The sequence below is a fragment of the Bos javanicus genome, chromosome 8 (genome assembly GCF_032452875.1).
Source record: "Bos javanicus breed banteng chromosome 8, ARS-OSU_banteng_1.0, whole genome shotgun sequence".
NCBI classification, from domain to species: Eukaryota; Metazoa; Chordata; class Mammalia; order Artiodactyla; family Bovidae; genus Bos; species Bos javanicus.
The window spans coordinates 68,445,901-68,460,882 of NC_083875.1; positions in this window are offsets into that span (position 1 = coordinate 68,445,901).

A 14,982-nucleotide genomic window follows, 5' to 3' on the forward strand; every position below is an offset into this window, starting at 1 on the left:
TGATGCCCTCCAAGCCCATCTGAAGCATAATTTAATAGTCAAAACAGCATCCTTTTTTTCTTGTCTAATTAGGATGTTCCTGTCTTGACTGAAGATCCTGTAAGGATCTCACTTAAATGAATTACCTTGGAAGAAGAAGCTAATTTTCTAATAGCCCATCCCCACTTTTTCTCCTAATCTCAAAACCTCTAATTTAAGTCTCTTTGCAGTATGTCCTGGGAAGTCATGAAGTAAGGGTGATTATAGAAAAAGCTTTTTAGTTCTCCAAATAAGCAAACAATAAATAAGGCCACAATCCTGCAGAAATTACAAAAAGTAGTAGCACCCTCAATGTTTAGAATATGCAGGGGTGATGTAATAGACTTGATAATTGTTCAGCAAATATTCCCTACACTACTTTTCCCCTTTGGAAGGATAATAACTCCATGAATTACTATGTTTAGGTTTGATAGAACTTACAGAATTAAAAGTAGTATGTAACCAAAAAGGACATATGTATTTTATTTTAATTTTTTTTTATCATTTAACTGCATCACATTTTTAAATTAATTTTCATTGGAGTATAGTTGCTTTACAAAGTGTATTAGTTTCTACTGTACAGAAAAATGAATGAGGCATACATATACCTATATCCCTTCCCTTTTGGACTTCCTTCCCATCCAGGTCACCACAGTGCATTAAGTAGAGTTCTCTGTGCCATACAGTATGTTCTCATTAGTATCTATTTTATACACAGTATCAATAGCATATAATTGTCAATCCCAATCTCCCAATTCCTTCCCCCATGTCCTCTTGGTATCCATATATTTGTTCTCTACACCTGTCTCTCCTTCTGCTTTACAAATAAGATCATCTGTACCATTTTTCTAGATGCTACATAAAGGTATTGATATATGACATTTGCTGTTCTCTTTCTGACTTCACTCTGTATGATGCTCTCTAGGTTTGTCCATGGCTCTACAAATGACCCAATTTTGTTCCTTTTTACGGTTGAGTAATGTTCCACTGTATATATACCATGTCTTTATAAGATAGTATACTACAGCTTCTTCATCCATTCCTCTGTTGATGGACAGCTAGTTTGCTTCCATGTTCCTGGGTATTGTAAACAGTGCCACTATGAACACTCGGGCACATGCATCTTTTTGGATTATGGTTTTCTTTGGGTGTATGTACAGTAGTGGGATTCCTAGGTCATAAGGCAGCTCTTTTTTTAACTTTTTATGGAACTTCCATAATATTCTCCATAGTGGCTGTATCAATTTACATTCCCACCAAGAGTGCATAAGTGTTCCCCTTCCTTCACACCCACTCCATCTTTCACTGTTTGTAGATTTTATGATGATGGCCATTCTTACCAGTGTGAGGTAAATACTACATTGTAGTTTTGATTTGCATTTCTCTAATAATTAGTGATGTTGAGAACCTTTTTACGTGTTTGTTGGACATCTATAAGAACATATGCATTTTAGATAGAGGTAAACAATTTCCATGAAGATGTAGGCATCTTCCATCTCATCCAGGTACATGTGAACTGTCTCTCCAAAGTGAAGAAAATTTGCTGTTGTTGCTTCCCCTATCTTTCAGAGAGATGCTAAATGCTTGGAGGGTCTCTGTGGATTTTAGAGATAATATACACATTACTTGGATATACATATTGCTCTCATTCATATTAAACAACAATCCCAAGGTTATCCGTTTTGAGTTATAGTTTAAGTAGCACTCTTGCTTGACTGTTGCTTGAAGATCCTGCATATCCAAGAAGATTAAAATCCATGGGATTTCCCAGGCAAGAATACTGGAGTGGGCTGCCATTCTCTTCTCCAGAGAATTTTCCCAATCCAGCAATTGAACTTGGGTAACCTGCATTGCAGGTGGATTCTTTACCATCTGAACCACCAGAGAAGCCTGCATTTATCTATACAGGGAATACATTTTCAATGTATTCTCAAAGGGTACATGAGAAATGTGTGCTCCCTTACATTTAAGAGATGCAGATTCGATCCCTAGGTTGGGAAGATCCCCTGGAGGAGGGCATGGCAACCCACTCCAGTATTCTTGCCTGGAAAATCCCGTGGACAGAGGAGCCTCATGGGCTACAGACCACAGAGTCACAAAGAACCGGACATAGCTGAAGCGACTTAGCATGCATATATGTAAAATAATCAACCAGGACCTACTGTATAATACAGGGAACTCTACTCAATGTTTTATAATAACCTATAAGGGAAAAGAATCTGAAAAAATAGATACATATGCATGTATAACTGAATCACTTTGCTATACATCTGAAACTAACAACATTGTAAAGCAACTATACTTCAATAAAATGAATTAATTAAAAACCAACTGGTGAACACAACAGTGTTGTATCTGACTATGAGAAAGAGCATAATGTAGAATATAACTTATATACCATATATTCAGAAGCACACATACATATATTAAATCTGTATATGCATATACGTATGTGTTTTCATAAACACTTTATCTGGAAAGGATTCAAGGTGACTCTATAAATATATACAAAAAGTTAAAAGAAAGTTCAGAATATTCAAATGAAGAAAGTGGGGAAAAGAAAAATTAGAATAGCAAAGATAAGATGTTATAAGCGCTTAGTATACATGATAGATATTGTATGTTTGTTTAGTAAAGGGGTAGATAAATTTGTCTCTAAACTCTCCAGCACCCAACTCAAGATGGAAAACAAAGAAAGACTGCTATAATTTTTTAAGGAAAGTTCTAATAATAGGCTGAGGGAAGAGAAGCTAATATTTATTCAGCAACTGTCCCATTTATTTCCAAAATAAATGCTATGCAAAATACATTGGCTCTTATTTTAGATAATAGGAAACTGAAGGTCCAAGATGTTTTAAAAATATTTAAAAATTTTCTCAGCTGTCAAGTATAAACCCAGGTCTCCAACTCCAAAGACCATTCTATTTCCATTACAACATGCCACTTGTAAGTCTTGTTTAAGAAAGAGCCCTGGATTAAAAAAAAATAATAAGTGAAAACATGGGTGATCAGAGCAAGATATTCCTATCTATTTCTCTTAGTGAATCCCTTCCAATAGAAGAGACTGGATATATTCATAAGCCCCACTGTGTTGACCACAGGATCTAAAGCTGTTTCAGCTTCCCATAGTGGTAGGAGGTATAGATAGATAAGCCCCAGTTACTCTTGCTCTAGGGGCTTCCCTCATATCTCGACTGGTAAAGAGTCTGCCTGCAATGCAGGAGACCTGGGTTCAATCTCTAGCCTGGGAAGATCCCTTGGAGAAGGGAAAGGCTATCCACTCCAGTGTTCTGGCCTGGAGAATCCCATGGACTATGAGTCCATGGGGTCGGAAAGCACTGGACATGACTGAGCGACTTTCATTTCACTTTACTCTTGCTCCACAAGTATGCAGTCATCATGATGGAGGGAAGGAAAGGAAATAAATGATAGAACTCAAGAGTATTTCTGCAGACAGTTTAAAGCAAGCAAATACAAACATGATAGATACTCAGGAAAGAGGATAGTGAATTTTATTTTTCTCTTCTAAAGATATCATGAAGAAATATATACAATGCAATACTACTCAGCCATTAAAAAAATGAAATGATAGCATTTGCAGCAACATGGTTAGACCTAGAGCTTGTCATGCTGAGTGAAGTAAGTCAGACAGAGAAGGAGAAATATCGTATTCTCTTACATGTGGGATCTAAAAAGAAACGATACAGATCAACTTACTAACAAAACGGAAACAGACTCACAGACTTAGAGAATTAACTTATGGTTGCCAGGGGGAAAGATGAGGGGAAGGGATAGTCAGGGAATTTGGGATCGACATGTACATACTGCTATATTTAAAATAGATAATCAAGAAGGACCTCCTGTATAGCATCGGGAACTCAGCTCAATGTTATGTGGCAGCCTAGATGATAGGGGAATTTGGGAGAAAATGGATACATATTTATTTATGGCTGAGATTCTTTGCAGTCCACCTGAAACTATCACAAAACTGTTAAGGGGCTATACTCCTATAGAAAATAAAAAGTTAAAAAAAATAAAGGTATCATGAAGAAAACTTGTCTCCAATTTCCTGGTAATTACTAACTTTCCTGGCAGTGAGTTACCTTCAATTAATTACCTTTATTTATTGCTGTTGGCAGAATGATTATTGCAGTAAATCAAGCAATTAGCAGTTTCCCATATTATACTCAGAAGAGAGGTAACAAGATGCCAAGCAGATTAACTTTCTGCTTTATTTTTCATTCAACATTTCTCTTTTCAGGGTTTTAACCTTTATACTACTACTATCATGGGAATTTGGTGAGTTTAGGTGGAATTCTGAGGTCCTTTCAGCGGGTGGGACATGGGCCTCACAGCTGGGGCCCATGAACAGAATCAGTTATGAGTCACTAAACGATTTCTTTACTCAGACATTGGCGATAAGAAGCACAAAACAGCAGGTTGCAGCAGGAGATAGAGAATAATGTTGACTGGTCCTGTTTGTTTTGTATAGAACTTAAACTCATGGATGCCTATCTATGGCAGGAAGGCCTATTCAGGAAGGATAAAATTGCTAATAGAAATTGGGGTATTCAGAAATATTTTGCTGTGCAGTAAGTCCTCTACATATGAATGAGTTCTGTTCCAAGAATGCATTTGTAAGGTCAATTTGTTCTTAAGTCCAATAAAGTTAGCCTATTGTGTCGCTCAGTCAAGTCTGATGCTTGGCGACCCCATGAACTATAGTCCTCCAGCTTCCTCTGTCCATGGAATTCTCCAGGCAAGAATATTGGAGTGGGCTGCCATTCCCAGCCTAGGTATTCAGCAAATACAATTGACTGTATAGTACTGTATAACACTGTACTGTAATAGCTTTATAATACTGTTCACACAAAAGTGTGAATACATAAAAAACAAGCACAATGTGAATACACAGAAAAAGCATAAAAATAATTCATCTTACAGTACAGTGCCTTGAAAAGCACAATAGGACAGTATAACAACTGGTGCTTCTTAGCAATATCAACTACATTGCTGCTGCTTTTACACTTGCTTCCAGACATCCTGGGCTTGAAATAAAGATACTGTATGACTATAATCTGTACGGTACTTTGCAGTAAAGTACACAGAAGACAACTTGTAGAGGATGCACACACATGACAATGTATGCCAGACTTGAACTAACTTACATGTAAGACGTGAACTAACTTACATGACTGGACATGCAAACACACTTTCGCATGTTTGAAAGTTCACACCTTAAAGGTTCATATGTAAGGGACTTACTGTGTCTCTTAAAAGTTGTAGAGTAACCAGGTCCTGTTGAAGGCATATGTGACTAAGAAAAAAGCAATTGCCCTTCTTCTGGAAAAACCTTTCCCAGTTGGAGGCATCCGGTCTCCATGGTCTTCTCCTCATTAATTGAGGTCCCTGGGTCACCCACTGAGGTCCTCAGTTCTGCACCATTCTACTTGAATGTTCATCACATCACTCTAGGCACTACTTGGTGTTTTCAAAGAAGACTTTTAAAGCTCCTCCTGATTTATCCAGTGTCAGATCCTGCCTTTCTTGTCCTCACTGCCTTTGTTGCATGGTTCAATATAGCCCTCCATCTTTTGATTTCATTCATTATCAGCAAATTTATAAATTTATTCTGATTAGCACAAGAAAGTGAAGAGGAACTAAAAAGCCTCTTGATGAAAGTGAAAGTGGAGAGTGAAAAAGTTGGCTTAAAGCTCAACATTCAGAAAATGAAGATCATGGCATCTGGTCCCATCACTTCATGGGAAATAGATGGGGAAACAGTGGAACAGTGTCAGACTTTATTTTCTGGGGCTCCAAAATCACTGCAGATGGTGACTGCAGCCATGAAATTAAAAGACGCTTACTCCTTGGAAGAAAAGTTATGACCAACCTAGATAGCATATTGAAAAGCAGAGACATTACTTTGCCAACAAAGGTCCATCTAGTCAAGGCTATGGTTTTTCCTGTGGTCATGTATGGATGTGAGAGTTGGACTGTGAAGAAAGCTGAGTGCCGAAGAATTGATGCTTTTGAACTGTGGTGTTGGCCAAGACTCTTGAGAGTCCCTTGGACTGCAAGGAGATCCAACCAGTCCATTCTGAAGGAGATCAGCCCTGGGATTTCTTTGGAAGGACTGATGCTAAAGCTGAAACTCCAGTACTTTGGCCACCTCATGCGAAGAGTTGACTCATTGGAAAAGACTCTGATGCTGGGAGGGATTGGGGGCAGGAGGAGAAGGGGACGACAGAGGATGAGATGGCTGGATGGCATCACTGACTTGATGGATGTTGAGTCTGAGTGAACTCCGGGAGCTGGTGACGGACAGGGAGGCCTGGTGTGCTGTGATTCATGGGGTCGCAAAGAGTCGGACACGACTGAGCGACTGAACTGAACTGAGCACAAGAGAAAAAATAAACCAGAATTCTGTCTTTTGCAAATGAGGTCTGAAATTAATCTGCTGGTATGGATTTGAAAACTGGTGTTTCCAAATCAGTGGGTATTTTCCTGCCTACCAAGCCATAGCCTTCACAGGTCCTAGGAGTTTGTTTCATCATGACCAAGGAGGAAAGTGGGCAGAGAAGGAGGTGGTGCAGAGGAGGATTTTTAGTATTTATTAAGCCACCATGCGAAGAAGGCAATGGCACCCCACTCCAGTACTCTTGCCTAGAAAATCCCATGGATGGAGGAGCTTGGTAGGCTGCAGTTCATGGGGTCGCTAGAGTCGAACACGACTGAGCGACTTCACTTTCACTTTTCACTTTTCACTTTCCTGCATTGGAGAAGGAAATGGCAACCCACTCCAGTGTTCTTGCCTGGAGAATCCCAGGGAGGGGAAGCCTGGTTGGCTGCCGTCTATGGGGTCACACAGAGTCGGACACGACTGAAGTGACACAGCAGCAGCAGCAGCAGCAGCAAGCCACCATGAGACTCTCTCTGCATTCCTTGTCTCATTTAATCATAATAACAAACCTATGATATCATTGTTCCTGAATTACAAATGAAGAGCTGAAGCTTAGAAAGGCTGACTCACTTGCACATGGTCACACACGGTTGTACATGGTCATAAACAATAGAACTGAGATCTGTGCTCAGGTCTGTCATTTTCTAAAATCTATACTTTTCTTATGCCACCATTCTATCACCTCAATAACTTCTGTGGCAAGCTACTTTGCAGATCCCAAAGAGGCTCAAGAATTGCCTGGCCATGTTCTATTAGTGTCTTGGACTTCTGAGTCCCTGCAAACCTCATTCTTGTTCTTCTCTCCTTTGCCCATCTTCCTGATATATCATCATTTTTTTGGCAGCATCTGCTTATCTAGAATTTGAATCCTTATCTTTGGAAAGTTTCATTCTGGCTCATTTCTACCTTGATCTATTCTCCCTCCTTACATGTATGCCCAGTTCCTCTGCTGTTTCTGAAGCCAAAGCCCTGCCACCCAAAAGCTCTCCTATGGAACCTCTATCTCAAACTCATCATTACCTTCTATTTTAATGCCTTTTCCCATGTTTGCTTCCTATCCCTGGCATATCCTGACCAAATCACCTGTAACAGTCAGCTCCTGCTAATGTGTGCTGTTTTTTCCGGGAGAAGGAATTCTGTCCCTGAGCTTTTCCCATCTTGTTACTTGCATCTTCTAAAACACAGAATGGCTTCTGAACAAACAGAATGCATGGCATTGATTTTGTAAGTTGGCCTCTCCCTGACTGGGTATTTTATTCCTAGGCCCTCTGGTACTCCTTGCTAAATATATATCTAGTCATTTCAGTGTACCCCGAAAAGAGGAAGCTACTGGCTATCTGAGCCCCAGTAATTAAGAGATCCTATCTTTCCTTTTGTGCTGAGAAAACATAGCTTACCTCCTAAATTAATAAAGCCTAATTCTTGAATTCCATCTTTGTCTAAAGTTGTGAACTGGATTTGCACTGTAGATGCTAGCCCTCTCTCTCCTGGGCCTATTCAATTCCAAACTCCAGACAAGATAGCTTATCTAGTCTCAGAAGTCTAATACCAGAAAGCTCACTAATCCAACTAGAACTCTCATTCCCACAACAGGTAATCATCCTGAAAGATGTAGATGAAATGCTGAGCAGGTGCCTTTGGCTTGAAATCTTTGCAGCCTGCACAGAATAATTTAATTGCATCTTAGGGCCTTTGCTCCATTTCCAGGACATAGGGTAACAGGGATTTCTCTATATTGATGGTGTAAAGTGCTACAACCATTTAAGAAAACTGTTAAGTGTTAATATGCCAACTTTGAAAATAGGCATACCTGTGCCTAAACAATTCTATTTGGGGTATTATATTATGTCCTGTTCTGCTGTAACCACAAAATTATCACAAACTTGATTGTTCAGTCACCAAGTCCAGTCCAGCTCTTCTCCACCCCATGGACTGCAGCACCATGCCAGACTTCCCTGTCCCTCACCATCTCCCAGAGTTTGCCCAAGTTCATGTCCATTGCATCAGTGATGCCATCCAATCATGCCATCCTCTGTCACCCTCTTCTCCTTCTGCCTTCAATCTTTCCCAGCATCAGGGTCTTTTCCAATAAGTCGGCTGTTTTTATCAGGTGGCCAAAGTATTGGAGCTTCAGCTTCAGCATCAATTCTCCCATTGAATACTCAGGGTTGATTTCCTTTTATTTTTTATTTATTTTTTTAATGAATTTTTATTTTTTATTTATTATTATTTTATTATTATTATTTTACTTTACACTATTGTATTGGTTTTGCCATACATCAACATGCATCCACCATGGGTGTACACGTGTTCCCCATCCTGAACCCCCCTCCCACCTCCCTCCCCATACCATCCCTCTGGGTCATCCCAGTGCACCAGCCCCAAGCTTCCTGTGTCCTGCATCGAACTTGGACTGGCAATTCGTTTCTTATATGATATTATACATGTTTTAATGCCATTCTCCCAAATCATCCCCCCGCTCCCTCTCCCACAGAGTCCAAAAGACTGTTCTATACATCTGTGTCTTTTTGCTGTCTCGCATATATATGGAATTCAGAATGATTTCCTTTTAAATTGACTGGTTTGGTCTCCGTTCAGTCCAAGGCACTCTCAGGAGTCTTCTCCAGCACCACAATTCACAATCATCAGTTCTTCAGTGCTCTACCTTCTTTATGGTCCAACTCTCACAACTGTACGTGCCTACTGGAAAGACCATAGCCTTGACCATAAGGACCTTTGTTGGAAAATTTGGTGGATTAATATGAAATAAGTTTATTCTCTCATATTTCAAAAAGTCAGAAATCAGTATTACATAGCCAAAATCAAGAGGACAACAAGACACATTCCCTCTGGAAGCTCTAGGAGATAATTGGTCCCTTGACTTTGTCAGCTTCTGGTGCTGTTGGCATTCCTTGACTTCCAGCTGCATCACTCAAGTTTCCGCCTACATGGTCATATTGCCTCTTCCTCTTCTGTCTGTGTCAACCTCACTCATCCCTCCTTTCTAAGGACACTTGTGGTTGATTGTTTTCAAGGTCTATGTAGAGATTTCAGAATGACTTCCTCATCTCAAGACCTTTAACATAAAGACATTTACCCAAATAAAATAACATGTATTTGGGAATGCTAATCCTAATGACAAGAATTAAGACTTGATATCTTTGAGAGCTATTTTCAGCCTACTACAGGCATGCATGCTCAGTCACTTCAGTCATGTCAAACTTTTTACAACCCTATGGACCGTTAGCCCACCAGACTCCCCTGTCCATGGAATTCTCCAGGCAAGAATACTAGAGTGGGTTGCCATGCCCTCCTCCAGGGGATCATCCCAACCCAGGGATCAAACCAGCATCTCCTACATTGCACGTGGATTCTGTACTTCTGAGCCACTGAGGAAGACCACTACAAGCATATATTCAACATATATGCATAGACATATTTACCTGGAGGCATGGACAAGAATGTATGTAGCACATACTGATAATAAACCCAAACTTGAAAAACATAAATAGCTATTAGGAGTAAAACTGATAAATAAGGGATAGTCATATAATGGAATATCATGCAGCAATGAAAATGAATATACTTTGTTTATATGTTCTATTAGAGATAAATATAACTATAACAGCACATATAATAACCATCACCAGGTGGTCAAAACTGAAATCAGGTTGATTATATTTGCAGCCAAAGATTGAGAAGCTCTAAACAGACAAAAAAAAAAAACAAACTGGAAGCTGACTGTGGCTTAGACCATGAACTCTTTATTGCAAAATTCAGACTAAAATTGAAGAAAGTAGAGAAAGCCACTAGGCCATTCAGGTATGACCTAAATCAAATCCCTTATGATTATATAGTGGAAGTGACAAATAGATTCAAGGGATTAGATCTGATAGACAGAGTGCCTAAAGAGCTATGAACAGAGATTTGCAATATTATATAGGAGGCACTGATCAAAACCATCCCCAAGAAAAAAAATGCAAAAAGGCAAAGTGGTTATCTGAGACCTTACAAAATAGCTGAGAAGAGAAGTGAAAGGTAAAGGAGAAAAGGAAAGATATATCCATCTGAATGCAGAGCTCTCCAGGTTCGATGCAGGATACTAGATGCTTGGGGCTAGTGCACTGGGACGACCCAGAGGGATGGTATGCGGAGGGAGGAGGGAGGAGGGTTCAGGATGGGGAACACATGTATACCTGTTGCCGATTCATTTTGATATTTGGCAAAACTAATACAATTATGTAAAGTTTAAAAATAAAATAAAATTAATTTAAAAAAAATAAAATAAAGAATAGCAAGGAGAGATAAGAAAGCCTACCAAAGTGAAAAACGCAAAGAAATAGAGGAAAACAACAAAAGAGGTAAGACTAGAGAACTCTTCAAGAAAACTAGAGATACCAAAGGGAACATTTCATGCAAAGATGGGCACAATAAAGGACAGAAATAGTATGGACCTAACAGAAGCAGAAGATATTAAGAAGAGGTAGAAAGAATACACAGAAAAGTGTGAGCCACTCAGACGTGTCCTACTCTTTGTGACCCCATGGACTGTAGCCTTTACCATTTTCTTCTCCAGGGGATCTTCCTGACCCAGGGATTGAACCCGGGTCTCCCACATTGCAGGCATATTCCTTACCATCCGAGTCACGGGAGAAGCCCTGTAAGAATACACTACGGAAGCCCTATAAGAATACACAGAAGAACTATACAAAAAAGTTCTTAATCTGGCTCACTCACCTAGAGCAGATGTCCTGGACTGCAAAATCAAGTGGGCCTTAGAAGACATCACTATGAACAAAGCTAGTGGAGGTGATGAAATTCCAGCTGAGCTACTTCAAATCCTAAAAGATGATGCTGTTAAAGTGCTACAGTCAATATGCCAGGAAATTTGGAAAGATCAGAAGTGGCCACAGGACTTAAAAATGTCGGTTTTCATTCCAATCCCAAAGAAGGGCAATGCTAAAGAATGTTCAAACTATAGCACAATTCACTCATTTCACATGCCAGCAAGGTAATGCTCAAAATCCTCCAGCTAGGCTTCAACAGTATGTGAAACAAGAACTTCCAGGTGTACAACCTGGATTTAGAAAAGGCAGAGGAATGAGAAATCAAATTGCAGATATCCTTTGGATCATAGATAAAGCAAAAGAATTCCAGAAAAATATTTACAGCTGCTTCATTGACTATGTTAAAGCCTTTGACTGTGTGGATCACAACAAACTGGAAAATTCTTCAAGAGATGGGCATACCAGACCACCCCACTTGCCTCCTGAGAAATCTGTATGCAGGTCAAGAAGCCACAGTTAGAACCGAACTTGGAACAATAGAATGCTTCCAAATTGGGAAAGGAGTATGTCAAGGCTGTATATTGTTACCCTGCTTATTTAACTTATATGAGGAGAACATCATGTGAAATGCCAGGCTGGATGAAGCACTAGCTGGAATCAAGATTGCCAGGAGAAATACCAATAACCTCAGATACGCAGATGACACCACTCTTATGGAAGAAAGTGAAGAGGAACTAAAAAGCCTCTTGATGAATGTGCTGCTGCTGCTAAGTCACGTCAGTCGTGTCCGACTCTGTGAGACCCCATAGACGGCAGCCCACCAGGCTCCCCCATCCCTGGGATTCTCCAGGCAAGAACACTGGAGTGGGTTGCCATTTCCTTCTCCAATGCAGGAAAGTGAAAAATGAAAGTGAAGTTGCTCAGTCATGTTGGACTTTTAGCGACTCCATGGACTGCAGCCTACCAGGCTCCTCCATGGGATTTTCTAGGCAAGAGTACTGGAGTGGGGGTGCCATTGCCTTCTCTGTGATGAATGTGAGGAGAGTGAAAAAGCTAGTTTAAGACTCAGCATTCAAAAAGCTAAGATCATAGCATCTGGTCTCATCACTTCATGGCAAATAGATGGGGAAACAATGGAAACAGTGAGAGACTTTATTTGGGCTCCAAAATCACTGCAGGTCATAATTGCAGCCACAAAATTAAAAGACACTTGCTCCTTGAAAGAAAAGCTATGACAAGCCTAGATAGGATATTAAAAAGCAGAGACATCACTTTGCCAACAAAGGTCTGTATAGTCAGAGCTGTGGTTTTTCCGGTAGTCATGTATGGATGTGAAAGTTGGACCATAAAGAAGGCGAAATGCCAAAGAATTGATGCTTTCGAACTGTGGTGTTGGAGAAGACTCTTGAGAGTCTCTTGGACAGCAAGGAGACCCAACTAGTTCATCCTAAAGGAAATCAGTCCTGAATATTCATTGGAAAGACTGATGTTAAAGCTGAAGCTCCAATACTTTGGGCACCAGATGTGAAGAACCAACTTATTAGGAAAGACCTTGATGCTGGGAAAGATTGAAGGCAGGAGGAGAAGGGGATGACAGAGGACAAGATGGTTGAATGGCATAACTGACTCAATGGACATAAGTTTGAGCAAGCTCTGGGAGATGGTGAAGGACAGGGAGGCCTGGTGTGCTGCAGTGCATGGGGTTGCAAAGAGCCAGACATGACTGAACAACTGAACTGATACTGACAGTTAAATAACATAAACTTAATGTTGATTGAAAGAAAACAGGTGCAAAAGAATATATACTGTATGATATTATTTTTTAAATTTTCATTTCATTATTTTTTATAAATGTGTTTCAAAAATAATTTTATTTATTTATGTATTTAGGTCTATGCCTGACCTTCACTGATATATGGGCCTTTCTCTAGTTGCAGGGGAGTGGAGTTACTCTCTAGTTCTGGTGAATGGGCTTTTCATTGCAGTGGCTTCTCTTCTTGTGGAGTACAGGCTCTGGAGCACACGGGCCTCAGTAGTAGCAATGCTGCTGCTGCTGCTAAGTCGCTTCAGTCGTGTCCAACTCTGTGCGACCCCATAGACAGCAGCCCACCAGGCTCCCCCGTCCCTGGGATTCTCCAGGCAAGAACGCTGGAGTGGGTTGCCATTTCCTTCTCCATTGCATGAAAGTGAAAAGTGAAAGTGAAGTTGCTCAGTCGTGTCCGACTCTTGGCAACCCCATGGACTGCAGCCTACCAGGCTCCTCCATCCATGGGATTTTCCAGGCAAGAGTACTGGAGTGGGGTGCCATTGCCTTCTCCAGTAGTAGCAGTACCTGGGCTCAATAACTGGGGTTCTGGACTCTAGAGCACAGGCTCAATAGTTGTGGTGTTTGGGCTTAGTTGCTTCTAGACATGTGGGATCTTCCTGGACCAGGGATCAAATTTGTGTCTCTTGCAGTGACAGGTGAGTTCTTTACCACTGAAACACTAGGAAACCCCACTCCCATTTTTCTAATTAAACTTGTAAAGTCCACAATAATTTATAATGTCCTTACATATACATTTCTTCATTAGAGCCTCAAAAACTGGGTAGCATAATTAACATATTTTCCCATTTACAAATGTGGAAATTTAAGTTTTTAAAGGCCTACCTATCTCTTATTAGGGCTTCCCTGGTGGTTCAGCTGGTAAAGAATCCACCTGCTTGTGGGAGAACTGGGTTCAATCCTTGGTTTTAGAAGATCCCCTGGAGAAGGAAAAGGCTGCCTACTTCAGTATTCTGGTCCAGAGAATTCCATGGACTGTATAGCTCATGGAGTTGCAAAGAGTCGGACGACAACTGTAAAGATTCAGCAATATCGCAATATATATATGTATATATAATTAACAAAAATACTGACGGAATGAATGAGGTCCTCTTATTGAGGTCTTATGTTTCTTACTAATCTGTGCTTTATTAAATTGAAATATATTTGATCTACAGTATTGAATTAGTTTCAGGTGTGCAGCACTGTGATTTAGTTATATATATTATTTTTCAGATTCTTTTTCCTTCTAGGTTATTACAAAAATTTGAGTGTAGTTCTCTGTGCTATCCAGTAGGTCCTTGTCGGTTATCTATTTGATATATAATAGTGTGTATATGTTACACCATTTAATAAAGTTCAAAATCAGGGAACATGAAGCTAGAGTACTTTGGAATGCATGTATTTAAGTGCTAAGAATATGTACTGGGTTGAATAGTGATGTCCCAGAAGTCATGTTCTCCTGACACCTGGAAATGTCACAATTTTTTTTTGAAACAGAGTCTTTGAAGATGTAATTAAGATAAGATGAGATCATCCTTCACTAGGGCAAGCCCAAATTCAGTGATGAATGTCCTTATAAGAAGGCCAAGTGGAGACACATTGGGAAGATGCCATGTGCAGACAGGCAGAAATTAAAGTGATACGTCTACAATCCAAGGAATGCCAAAATTGCCTGGAGCCACCAGATGCTAGGAACAGTAAAGGAAAAAAATTTCCCTGGAGTTTTTAGAAAGAGTATGACCCTGCCAACACCTTGACTTCAAATTTCTAGTCCTCAGATCTGTGAGAAAATAAATTTCTCTTGTTTTAAGCCATCCAGTTGGCAGTAATTTGTTATGACAGCTCTAGGAAACTAATATAGAATATAAAGGAAAGCAAAGAAGTGATTATCATAAGAGTTGGGATAA